This window comes from Papio anubis, chromosome 6, assembly GCF_008728515.1.
Source record: "Papio anubis isolate 15944 chromosome 6, Panubis1.0, whole genome shotgun sequence".
Lineage (NCBI taxonomy): Eukaryota > Metazoa > Chordata > Mammalia > Primates > Cercopithecidae > Papio > Papio anubis.
In genome coordinates, this window is record NC_044981.1 from 109,520,863 (window position 1) to 109,533,813 (window position 12,951).

The 12,951-nt window shown below is 39.3% G+C and overlaps 1 non-coding gene across 1 annotated transcript; it reads left to right on the forward strand.

Moving 5' to 3' along the window:
* The first annotated feature begins 11,419 nt into the window (after positions 1-11,419).
* On the forward strand, positions 11,420-11,493 carry TRNAT-CGU. The gene has a single exon. It is a non-coding gene; the product is annotated as a tRNA-Thr (tRNA).
* Positions 11,494-12,951: the final 1,458 nt, after the last annotated feature.

The following is a 12,951-nucleotide window of genomic DNA, read 5'->3' on the forward strand; positions in this document are numbered from 1 at the left end:
CAGGTCTCTCAGCTCTGAAGGCTGTGAGACCCCTGATTTCCCACTTCACACCTCTATATTTCTGTGTGTGTGTCATTAATTCCTCTAGCGCCGCTGGGTTAGGGTCTCCCTGACCGAGCTGGTCTCGGCAGTCCTTAGCATTAATATTGACAAACAGACAAAACACAGGAAACCATAAAATAACTCTGTAATTACCCCATTGGCACCAAGTTTGCTATTCTAGAGGGTCACAGGAAAGGTTTTCCTCAGTGGAACCAGAGTTCTCATTGGCATGTTGTGGTAACAATGCAGAGCTACTAAACAGAAATTTGGTTACAGGAACAGCTTTATCGCCTTTGCCTTACATTTAAAAAGAGACATTTAAATCATTTATTTTCTCCTTTTTGTTTTTGGGCTTTTTAAACTCTTTGAAATACCTTCAAGAATTCTTGTTGGTCTGATTTTCTACTTTACATGTTCGTTTACAATCTCTTGAAAGTCTTTCTGTTTTTGTTGTTGTTGTTTGTTTGTTTGTTTGAGACAGAGTCTCTGTCGCTCAGGCTAGAGTGCAGTGGTGCAATCTCGGATCACTGCAATCTCTGCCTCCCAGATTCAAGTGATTCTTGAACTCTAGCTGGGACTACAGGCATGGGCCATTACACGCGGTTAATTTTTGTATTTTTAGTAGAGACGGGGTTTTACCATGTTAGCCAGGCTTGTCTTGAACTCTTTGCCTCAAGTAATCTGCCTGCCTCGGCCTTCCAAATTTCTGGGATTACAGGCGTGAACCACTGCACCTGACCTGGACATCTTTTCTAATTCTTCCACTAGTGTAAGGCATTGCTTAACACATTTTTATCTTCTTTACTAAACTGTAAGCATATATAGAAGTCAACAAAATGTTACACATTCGTAACCTCTAACACTTAGCACTGTCTGGCATATGAATAAATGACTGAAGAAACTATATTCCCATTTTTCTTAGATTATTTGTTCTCTTGACTTGTATTCTAACTTTTGTGTTAGTTTCTTTTTACATATTTTAAAAGCCTCTACCCTTGTTCTTGGCAGTATGTTATTATATGTCATATGAGATACAGATATATAGATATATATACACACATATCAATAAATGGATCTATACATAGCTATGTATGTCACATGCCATATGCTTGGGTTTAGAGTGTATGGCAAAGTATCTTTGTCATTGTCACTCATCAAGTCTCATATATTTGATGTTCTTAAGATTAGAACCATGGTGGGAAAATAACATAAGGGATACGTAGTCAGCCTTGGTTTACTTATATTTATTTCCTTAGCAGCACATTAAGCATGAGGATGCTGCTTCCATGTTTCACATCAACATCTTTAGTTATCTTTGCAATGTTTCTGGCAGCCACTAACTTTCTATGGTCTTAAAGAGAAAATGATGGCCTTAGCAAAAGCTTTTTTTTAAAAAAAGATCTAAACGTAATGAACATTCTTTCCATTTTTTTCTTTTAGTGTGTTTTACAATTTCTCTTAAGTTTATCAAACATGCATTGTGTGCCTGGTTGGACTCCATCTGGTGTCTCATGTCATCTGCTATTATTTCTATGTGGTTTAAGCCTCTATATTTCTTAACAATTAATTTTAAGAAATGTTATTGCTACTTCAGCTTCCTTGTATTAGTCATTTCACCTTTCTCTAGAGTCATAAAAAACTCCATCAGGGTTGGTTCAAGAAAAATAAATCACAATCAAAGTCGAAGTTCCCAAGTACGACCAAAAATAATGGAAAACAAAAACGTATGAGACAGTGGAGGCCATCAAATTCAGGTGGGGAGTCAGAGAACCCATGTCTGAATCTTGGCCCTAGGATGTATCAACGTGTGCAAGTTACTGAACTGATGAACCTCCCTTTTCTCATCTTCTTTTAATAATGAGGACGGCTTTTTCCATTATGCAATAACCTTGTAAAGCTGCTTCCACTGGCTTGGCACTTACAAAATGCTTCAGTACAACTCAACACACAATTGTGTCATCACCGGGCCTGACCCTGGCAAGATGAAGGGGAAAAGGAATGCCCCTGGCCTCAGAGTTCAGTCTCATCTGGCTCCCACCCCACCTTTGACCCTTTCCTTCAACTCATGGTGCCTTCCCAATAGATCACAAAGAATGCTGATGAGTGATGTTCTTCGGGTCTCATGTTGGAGAAAGTCTTGATGTGAGGTTGCAGATGAAGGTCTATGATTTGGAGAACATTCTATTAATAGAACTGTAAGCACAGATGGCCCAGAGTTCTTTTCAGGGACAGCTTTCTGAACCACATCCATGGCAGCTGGTTCACATGAGATGGTCTTTACCAGTGGAAGAAGGAATCAGGTGGCCTGGCACAATTTCAATTGGGTGGCACTCTGTGAAATTAGACACTATTTAGCATATATTTGCTGGTTTGTGATACAGATTGTCTTGTGATTCTACAGCTCTTTCCTTACAAAAAAGCTTCACTTGCTTGCAGCTTAGCTAGATTACTGTCCTGCTAGCTCCTACTTTCCTTCTATGTGATTAATGGCATTTATGTTTCAGATAAAGGTAAATTAAAACTAAAGATTAAAAGCAGAATTTGATTTAAAAACAGCGTGACGTGACACGAGACCATGAAATGAGCAAATACTCTACATGCTACCAATGTTGTTTGGTTGAAATTAACGTCATTTTCAACACTGCTCTTTGTCAATAGTCACTCGGTGAAAAAAAAATTCAGACAGGGAGAAGGCTCAGTGATGTCTGTAAATGAGATTCTTCTGTTGAGCTGGAGTAAGAGAATGGGCCTGCTTTGGTCTGTATGTGTCCCCTCAAAGTTCTGATGCTCAAATCCTAACCTCCAGGGTGATGGTATTAGGAGATGGGCCTTTGTTAGCTGATTAGGTTTTCCCAATGTGGGTTGGGTGTCCGGAGACATCAAATCAACTGGCACTTTGATCTTGGACTTCTTAGCTTCTAGAACTGTTAAAAATACATTTCTGTTCTTTATAAGCCACTCAGTTTATGATATCTTGTTGAAGCAACTGGAACACACTAAGACAGGGCCAAAGGGATTTTTACTATTTTAAGTATCGATATGCTGAAGAACTATTTTAAATACTGTAATAAAACAAAACCACAGCTACAACAAACTTTGCTGACGTTCTGTGCTGGAAATGTCTTGTTTGCTGCAAGACTCACAGAACTTGCAAGCTGACATTTCTTCTTGCTGTGAGATTTTTACGTTAACTGCTTGGTCCACAGGCTTCTTTTCTTCCCAGTATCTGCCACAGGATTCCCACTGCAGGCTCCGTTTGTGACCTGTGATTAGTGGGGGCTGTGGTGATTGTGGATGGAGAAAAGGAGTCCTTGTTTATTGCTTTTTAAACTTGAATAATTTCCAGAATTACCTAGAAGAACTTATAAAAATTCACATTTCTCTTTTCACAATTCTGATTTTCTAAGTCCAGTGGGAAGCTTAGGAGTATATATTTTTATAAACCTTCTTAGGTGAATCTATTTAGGTTGGTGCAAAAGTAATTGCGGTTTTTACCTTTACTTTCTATAGCAAAGCCCACAATTACTTTTGCACCAACCTAATAATAAAGAACCAGAATTAAAACCAGAAGAAGATGTGCTTCTGGTCTTGCTTCTAGTAACTAGATTCTGGCATTTTTATCTTGTCCCCCATTCCTAGGAACTAAATCATGGGTAAGTTAGTTTAGTGCCTATGTCCTTTTTTTGACACACTGCCTAGAAAACTTTAAAACTATGCTATTGCCAGGCACAGTGGCACATGCCTGTAATCCCAGCACTCTGAGAGGCCAAGGTGGGCAGATCGCTTGAGGCCAGGAATTTGAGACCAGCCTGGCCAACATGGCAAAATCTTGTCTCTACTAAAAATACAAAAATTAGCCAGGCATGGCAGTGCACACCTGTAATCCCAGCTATTCAGGAGGTTGAGGAAGGAGAATCGGGAGAGTCGCTTGAAAGGAGGAAATGGAGTTTGCAGTGAGCTGAGAGTGCGCCACTGCACTCCAGCCTGGGTGACAGAGTGAGACTATGTCTCAAACACACACACACACACACACACACACACATACACACACACAGTCTCACCACAAAACTGTGTGATTTACTTTGTTATCTCCAGTTGGCTGTCTCTGTATATTTTCACCTGGAAGAAAGTCCTAAACTTGAAATCCCAATACCCAGGGCCATATGGAGGGGACAGGATGCCTAGCCGCAGGTCTCTTTGGATATGCAATCTTGCCTGCTCCTGGGTTCGCTGACACTGTCCTTGCTCTGTCTCCACCTGTCAGAACATCTACTTTTGTTATATTGGATGTCCCTAACTTGAGCTTTCTGCACTACCACCAGTTGCCTGACAAATCCTTGCAAATGTAGACAGGATAGTGATCACCTGCAGCATGAGTTAAAAAGATTTTTGCATTCACTCACTCCAGTCAATAAATCAGAAATCCTGGGAACTGGTCATAGGAATCTACATTTTTAACAAGTAGCAAAGTCTTTCTGATACAATTACTCCTGGACCACACTCTAAGAAAGGGAACCTAGAACTAGATTCATTTCCCTAAGTTCAGTTTCTATCTCGTGGGTAGATCTTATTTTAAGTCTTAACTCAGGTAAGCGTCATCCATCCTGTTACAGTTAACACACCACCCATGTGTCTGTGTGATGAAATACACTAGCATTAAGTTAATCCAAATGTCACCTCTTCCAATTCTGATCTTCCCCACTTGAGATGTATCTTGCCCTCTCCTGGACTTTCATAACTATTTGTTCATCTCTTTAGGTAGTCTTCATATCTCATTGTCTTTTATAGCCTTTTATCCAACTTAACAGGCTTTGAGCTTCTTGAGGCAGGTCTAGGTCTGCGTTTTCTCTGTTTTCAGCACTTGGAGCAGTGACACAGGCCTGGCACATAGTAGGTGACCAAAAATGCTTATTGAATAAAAGAGATACAGTGCTGGATGCTGCATTTGGAACTGGAGGTATAAGAAAGTCCTGTGATTTTCAGAGGTTTATTCTTTTCTTAGAAAGTAGTGATTTGAAAGCATTTTAAGACTTTCCTTGAAAACGTTAGTTACAGAAAATTTTTCTAAAAAGAAGAATAATTGGTTGTAATGGTGAAAAGAGGGAATATTCCAAGAAGGACCATAAAAATGATAATGCCTAGTCTTTCTGTCTAGTCACAACTTTGGTAGATTGTTTATAGATGGGACTTGGCAGACTGTTTATAGATAGGAATTATTTGGCCGACATGAGTTAGGCCACAACAAAACTGTGTTTTTGAAAACAGTGTGTGCAATACCTTACTCCCCATAGTATTTGCCTGTTTTTAGGTCAAAACAAACTAAATCAGCTAGCTTCAGAAATTGACCCCTCAGAAACATTTTTCAGAATGTTTGAAACACTTTCTTTCAAGAGAGACCTCGATGTTGGACACTATTTTTCCATTTCAATGCACAGAGAACTGAGTTTTTTTCCAAAGCGCTCCATAAAACTCCCTAAGAAGCAAAAGACCAATTCACCTGACCATTTCTTCTACAATGCAGCTGATAACCAGGCTTGGACTCTTGGTTTTATGTATTTCTTTTCCTTTTCATCAAGGAAAGGGACTAAAGGAAATAAGTTTGTGTTAGTTTCTTCACGTATTTCTCTTTCTCCTCTTGGCCATAAGAACAAAAAAGCTTTACAGTGTTACTCACAAAATGAGGTGGTAAAACTAAAGCTGCAGGCATCTGTTTTCAAAAAAATTAGCCAGTATCAGCAAATGTATAATAATTACTAGAAGCCCTAAAGTGTTCACCAGTTGAAGAAGTGGGATATGCGAGTTGATGTAACTCAATAGCAAGTTTCCAGTGGAAAAGTCTATTAAAAAAAATCATACAAGTTAGTTTAACAGACTTTAATATGAAGAATTACCAATCACTTTTTAGGGAACTGAACATTTAAATAGGTAAAAGTAGTGATTCAAAGAGTGTTTTAGTGCTGCTATAACAAAATACATGAGACTGGATAATTTATGAAAAACAGAAATGTATTCCTCACACTTCTGATGGCTAGGAAATCTAAGATCAAGGCATTGTCAGGTTGGGGTTTCTGGTGAGGGATGCTCTCTGCTTCCAAGATGGAGCCTTGCTCAGCATCCTCAGGAGAAGAGGAACATAGTGTCCTCACATGGAGGAAGGTAGAAGGGCAAATGAACCGGAACAATGCATGAAGTCCTTTTATAAGGGTCTTAATACCACTCATGAGATAGGAGCCCTCAAGATCTAATCACCTCTTCAATGTTCCACCTCTTACTGTCATCACATTGGGCATTAAGTTTCAATACCTGAATTTTGGAGAGGACACATTCAAACCATAGGGCAAAGGTGGTAACTGCAGGAAGTAGGTTTGCTCCTAGGGCTTGGCAAAAAGAAAAAAGACTGGGATTATTAAATTTAGAAGTCAATAGAAGAGCTTGTAAAATTGGGATCTGGACTTTGAGGAGGAATGTTTTGGGTTACCAAGTAGCACCTCAGGAACTTGCAAGAGGGTACCCATGGAACCCGAGAAACTTAAGGCTATAATATAGATGAACAGAAATCTCTGTTCCTAAGATGCTCACAGTGTAGTGAGGAAGGTAATAACATATGCAAAGGTAATTTGCAAATTGCAAGATATTGTATAAAAATAAATTTATACTACAGTTATTTATAATAAATTTCAAATGTATGTATCATGAACATTCAAATGAGACATTCTGGGAGCAATCTAGATGTGATATCTTCTGCCCATTGTCAAACTGGTGTTAGACTATGGGACCTAAATTTTGCTTTGTAATATACAATAATCAGTTATAAACCTATACACCACAATCGGTTTCTAAATTTATTTAATTAGGACATAGACTTATTAAAAGTAACATAAATTTCACAGTATGTGCCTCATTGATATTCATAATCTGTTTATTATAGCCTAGCTTTCCTGGGTCAACTTCAGAAGGTTCTAGTGACTATTGAGCTTCTTGAGGGGGTTGGATAGGGTGGAGCCAAGAGAGGCGGGAAAGTGTTGCTGTTGTCATATTTTTTGAGAAATTTTTAAACACACAGAAACAGAGATTGAGTCATTAAATACAGGGAAGATAATGTAAACTAAGTGTTTTCCTCATTTAGTGATTCTAACTTACTGTCTCGGGGCAAAAAATTATTTATCACAAACTTCAAGAGTTAGAAAATAGTTCCTTAACAGTCCACAGATTACACATACTTTCAGGTGAAAAATGATTTCAGATAAGTCTTTCTCAGCTGTACTTAAAAACACAGGTGGCAAAATCAATATTTATATTTTGGTTGATTACAAGAGAACATGAAATTTAATTATGAAATAATAGGCACAGAGAATACTTCCTTTTGGTTAGGATAACAATCTTTCCCTGTACAATTTCATCCCAGAAATCAACTGATTTATGTAAATGCCACATAGATATTCTGCATTTTGTCAAAAAGAAAATATGCTACAAATATCTGCATGGAGGATCTCTCCCTGTAATTAGCTTCTCATTATGCAGCTCATCCCTCAATCCACTCAAATCGTCCTCTATGCTAATTGCACAATATTTCATTGTTAGCAGAAAGTGCAAATAGCATCCTCATCATTTAACAGAAGTTGGTTCCTTAATACAGACCTTTTGTAAAATTAAGCACATTTTCTGGCACATCTATGTTAAAGAAAAATATTATTCATGACACTTGAAAAAGATAGTAGAGAAGACTTCTCTACTACAAAGGGGTTTTGTGGTAGGAGTGAGAAATCTGTCTCAACTCCAAATACAATAAGGACAAGTGGAGATTTTTAGCCAAGGAGTCGGGTTAAGGGGTGAGGTGGTCAAGTGGATAGAAAATTACTAAGAGGAAACATCAGGGATGAGGATAATTCTTGCTAAGTCCACTTGCCAGGATGATTGCTGAAGGCAGGCCAGAGTGATAAGATATTGAGGGTGGGAGAAGTGGGAAATTGATATCAAGGGTGGTAGATTTTTGCTAACCTGATACAGCAGGATTCTTTCTAGAAGTGGACTAAACCAGATGAACCCAAAAGCCCAAAAGTCAGAGCTCAGTTTAGAAGACTTCAGAAAAGACTGACTTAGAGTTAGGTCAAGGAAGAGTCTTTGTCAATAGCACTTAAAATAGTTATTGACTGATTTATTAAATTTCTTATAATTAAAACATGGGTAGGTATATTTTAAGTCACACTTTATATTAGTGTGATCTGTTATGCAACAGTTTGTCTTCTGAATACCTCAGTATTTCTTTGGCTTTCTCATTTTTACCTTTAAAACTTTAAACGAATGGCATTAAAATTACTTGTGGCATTTAATGACATGACTTTTTAGGAATTATGAATTATAAAGATAGTCTATACTTAGAATATTTAGGGTCTTTTTGCAATTATTCTCATCTGCCCAAGAGCAATTCTTATTAATAAACTAATAACAGTAATTCTTAGAGTAAACCTTTGAGTCTTTCCTATGTGACAGATAATGGGTTAAAATCTTTACATTATTATTATTATTATTATCATTATTATTATATAACAGTTTATTTCAGCCATCACCCATCAGACAAGTATGCTATTGTAGAGGACTACGTGCTTGCAAACAGGGTGTTCCTGATAAATCCTGCTCTCGCAAACGAAGCAGGGCATTCCCGATAAGTCCTGCTCTTGCAAACGAAGCAGGGCGTTCCTTCCCTGTTTACAGGGAGGACAAAGGAGCCGGCTGCTAACAGCAGACCCTGGGGGCTTGTTTATGTGTAAACATCTTGAAAATCCAGAAAGTCAGGGAAAGGTCAGAAAAACAACAATGTGTCTTGTGACTTGGCAACATTCCACAAACGACCGTATAAAATAAAGCAGAGCGCGCCATTCAAGGCGGCCGCCATGTTTGTCTTGTCTTGTGTTGTCTTGTGTGTTCATTCTTTTGTTTAGGAAACACGCAGACCCAACATGCTATTGCCATTTTTCTCTATTACACATAGTACTGTGAGTAAGAGCAGTCGTGGCAGAATTGCTAGGAGAGAAGGCATGAACTTTTTTTTTTTTTTTTTTTTTTTTTTTGAGTCTCGCTCTGTCTCTGGGCTGGAGTGCAGTGGTTAGGCTCACTACAACCTCAGCCTCCTGGGTGGTATGAGCTTTTTCTTTCTTTCTTTCTTTTTTTTTTTTAATTATACTTTAAGTTCTGGGATACATGTGCACAACGTGCAGGTTTGTTACATAGGTATACATGTGCCATGTTGGTTTGCTGCACCCATTAACTCATCATTTACATTAGGTATTTCTCCTAATGCTATCCCTCCCCCTGCCCCCCACTCCAAGACAGGCCCCCATGTGTGATGTTCCACCCTGCCGTGTCCAAGTGTTCTCATCATTCAATTCCCACCTATGAGTGAGAACATGTGGTGTTTGGTTTTCTGTCCTTGTGATAGTTTGCTGAGAATGATGGTTTCCAGCTTCATCCATGTCCCTGCGAAGGACATGAACTCATCCTTTTTTTATGGCTGCATAGTATTCCATGGTGTATACATGCCACATTTTCTTAATCCATTCTATCATTGATGGGCATTTGGGTTGGTTCCAAGTCTTTGCTATTGTGAATAGTGCCACAATAAACATATGTGTGCATATGACTGTGAATCGATTTGGTCCTGGAATTTTTTTGGATGGAAGGCTGTTAATTATTGCCTCAATTTTAGAGTCTGTTATTGGTCTATTCAGAGATTCAACTTCCTCCTGATTTAGTCTTGGGAGGGTGTTTGTGTCCAGGGATTTATCCATTACTTCTAGATTTTCTAGTTTATTTGCATAGAGGTGTTTATAGTATTCTCTGATGGTAGTTTGTATTTCTGGGGGATTGGTGGTGATATCCCCTTTATCATTTTTTATTGCGTCTGTTTGATTCTTCTCTCTTTTCTTCTTTATTAGTCTTGCTAGTGGTCTATTAATTCGGTTGATCTTTTCAAAAAACTAGCTCCTGAATTCATTGATTTTTTGAAGGGTTTTTTATGTCTCTATCTCCTTCAGTTCTGCTCTGATCTTAGTTATTTCTTGCCTTCTTCTTGCCTACTTTTGAATTTGTTTGCTCTCGTTTCTCTCGTTCTTTTAGTTGTCATGTTAGGGTGTCAATTTTAGATCTTCCTGCTTTCTCTTGTGGGCATTTAGTGCTATAAATTTCCCTCTACATGTGCTGCTTTAAATGTGCCTGAGATTCTGGTACGTTGTGTCTTTGTTCTCATTGGTTTCAAAGAACATCTTTATTTCTGCCTTCATTTTGTTATTTACTCACTAGTCATTCAGGAGCAGGTTGTTCAGTTCCCATGTAGTTGTGTGGTTTTGAGTGAGTTTCTTATTCCTGAGTTCTAATTTTATTGCACTGTGGTCTGAGAGACAGTTTGTTGTGATTTCTGTTCTTTTACATTTGCTGAGGAGTGCTTTACGTCCAACTGTGTGGTCAATTTTGGAATGAGTGTGATGTGGTGCTGAGAAGAATGTATATTCTGTTGATTTGGGGTGGAGAGTTCTGTAGATGTCTATTAGGTCCACTTGGTGCAGACCTGAGTTCAAGTCCTGGATATCCTCGTTAACCTTCTGTCTTGTTGATCTGTCTAATATTGACAGTGGGGTGTTAAAGTCTCCCATTATTATTGTGTGTGAGTCTAAGTCTCTTTGTAGGTCTCTAAGGATTTGCTTTATGAATCTGGGTGCTCCTGTATTGGGTGCATATATATTTAGGATAGTTAGTCTTCTTGTTGAATTGATCCCTTTACCATTATGTAATGGCCTTGACTCTTTTGGTTTAAAGTCTGTTTTATCAGAGACTCTTTATTGGTTTAAATTCTGTTTTATCAGAGACTAGGATTTTTTTTTTTTTTTTTTTTTGCTTTCCATTTGCTTGGTAGATCTTCCTCCACCCCTTTATTTTGAGCCTATGTGTGCCTCTGCACGTGAGATGGGTCTCCTGGATACAGCACACTGATGAGTCTTGACTCTTTATCCCATTTGCCAGTCTGTGTCTTTTAATTGGGACCTTTAGCCCATTTACACTTACAGTTAATATTGTTATGTGTGAATTTGATCCTGTCAGTATGATGTTAGCTGGTTATTTTGCCCATTAGTTGATGCAGTTTCTTCCTAGCATCAATGGTCTTTACAATTTGGCATGTGTTTGCAGTGGCTGGTGCTGGTTGTTCCTTTCCATGTTTAGTGTTTCCTTCAAGAACTCTTTTAAGGCAGGCCTGGTGGTGACAAAATCTCTCAGCATTTGCTTCTCTGTAAAGGATTTTTATTTCTCCTTCACTTATGAAGCTTAGTTTGGCTGGATATGAAATTCTGGGTTGAAAATTCTTTCCTTTAAGAATGTTGGCGCAGCTGGCTCTGTGGCTTAGGTGGCTAAAGCGCCTGTCTCGTAAACAGGAGATCCTGGGTTCGAATCCCAGCGGGGCCTTAAAGTGGGTGTGTCTTTTGGCCGGGCGCGGTGGCTCAAGCCTGTAATCCCAGCACTTTGGGAGGCCGAGATGGGCGGATCACGAGGTCAGGAGATCGAGACCATCCTGGCTAACACAGTGAAACTCCGTCTCTACTAAAAAAAAAAAAATACAAAAAAACTAGCCGGGCGATGTGGCGGGCGCCTGTAGTCCCAGCTACTCGGGAGGCTGAGGCAGGAGAATGGCGTGAACCCGGGAGGCGGAGCTTGCAGTGAGCTGAGATCCGGCCACTGCACTCCAGCCTGGGTGACAGAGCGAGACTCCGTCTCAAAAAAAAAAAAAAAAAAAAAAAAAAAAAGAATGTTGAATATTGGCCCCCACTCTCTTCTGGCTTGTAGAGTTTTTGCCGAGAGATCCGCTGTTAGTCTGATGGGCTTCCCTTTGTGGGTAACCCGACCTTTCTCTCTGGCTGCCCTTAACATTTTTTTCCTTCATTTCAACCTTGGTGAATCTGACACTTATGTGTTTTGGGATTGTTCTTCTGAAGGAGTATCTTTGTGGTGTTCTCTGTATTTCCTGAATTTGAATGTTGGCCTGCCTTGCTAAGTTGTGGGAGTTCTCCTGGATAATATCCTGACGAGTATTTTCCATCTTGGTTCCATTCTCCCCATCACTTTCCAGTACACCAATCAAACGTATATTTGGTCTTTTCACATAGTCCCATATTTCTTGGAGGCTGTGTTCATTTCTTTTTACTCTTTTTTCTCTAAACTTCTCTCATTTTATTTCATTAATTTGATCTTCAATCACTGATACTCTTTCTTCCACTTGATCGAATCGGCTACTGAAGCTTTTGTATGCGTCACATAGTTTTCATGCCACGGTTTTCAGCTCCATCAGGTCATTTAAGGTCTTCTCTACACCGTTTATTCTAGTTAGCCATTTGTCTAATCTTTTTTCGAGGTTTTTAGCTTCCTTGCGATGAGTTCAAACATCCTTCTTTAGCTCAGAGAAGTTTGTTATTACTGGCCTTCTGAAGCCTACTGCTGTCAGCTTGTCAAAGTCATTCTCTGTCCAGCTTTGTTCCTTTGCTGGCGAGGAGCTGTGATCCTTTGGAGGAGAAGAGGTGCTCTAGTTTTTAGGATTTTCAGCTTTTCTGCTCTGGTTTCTCCCCATCTTTGTGGTTTTATCTACCTTTGGTCTTTGATGTTGGTGACCTACAGATGGGGTTTTGGTGTGGACGTCCTTTTTGTTGATGTTGATGCTATTCCTTTCTGTTTGTTAGTTTTTCTTCTAAGAATCAGGTCCCTCAGCTGCAGGTCTTTCGGAGTTTGCTGGAGGTCCACTCCAGACCCTGTTTTCCTGGGTATCACCAGCGGAGGCTGCAGAACAGCAAATATTGCTGCCTGATCCTTCCTCTGGAAGCTTTCTCCCAGAGGGGCATCTGCCTGTATGAGGTGTCAGTTGGCCCCTACTGG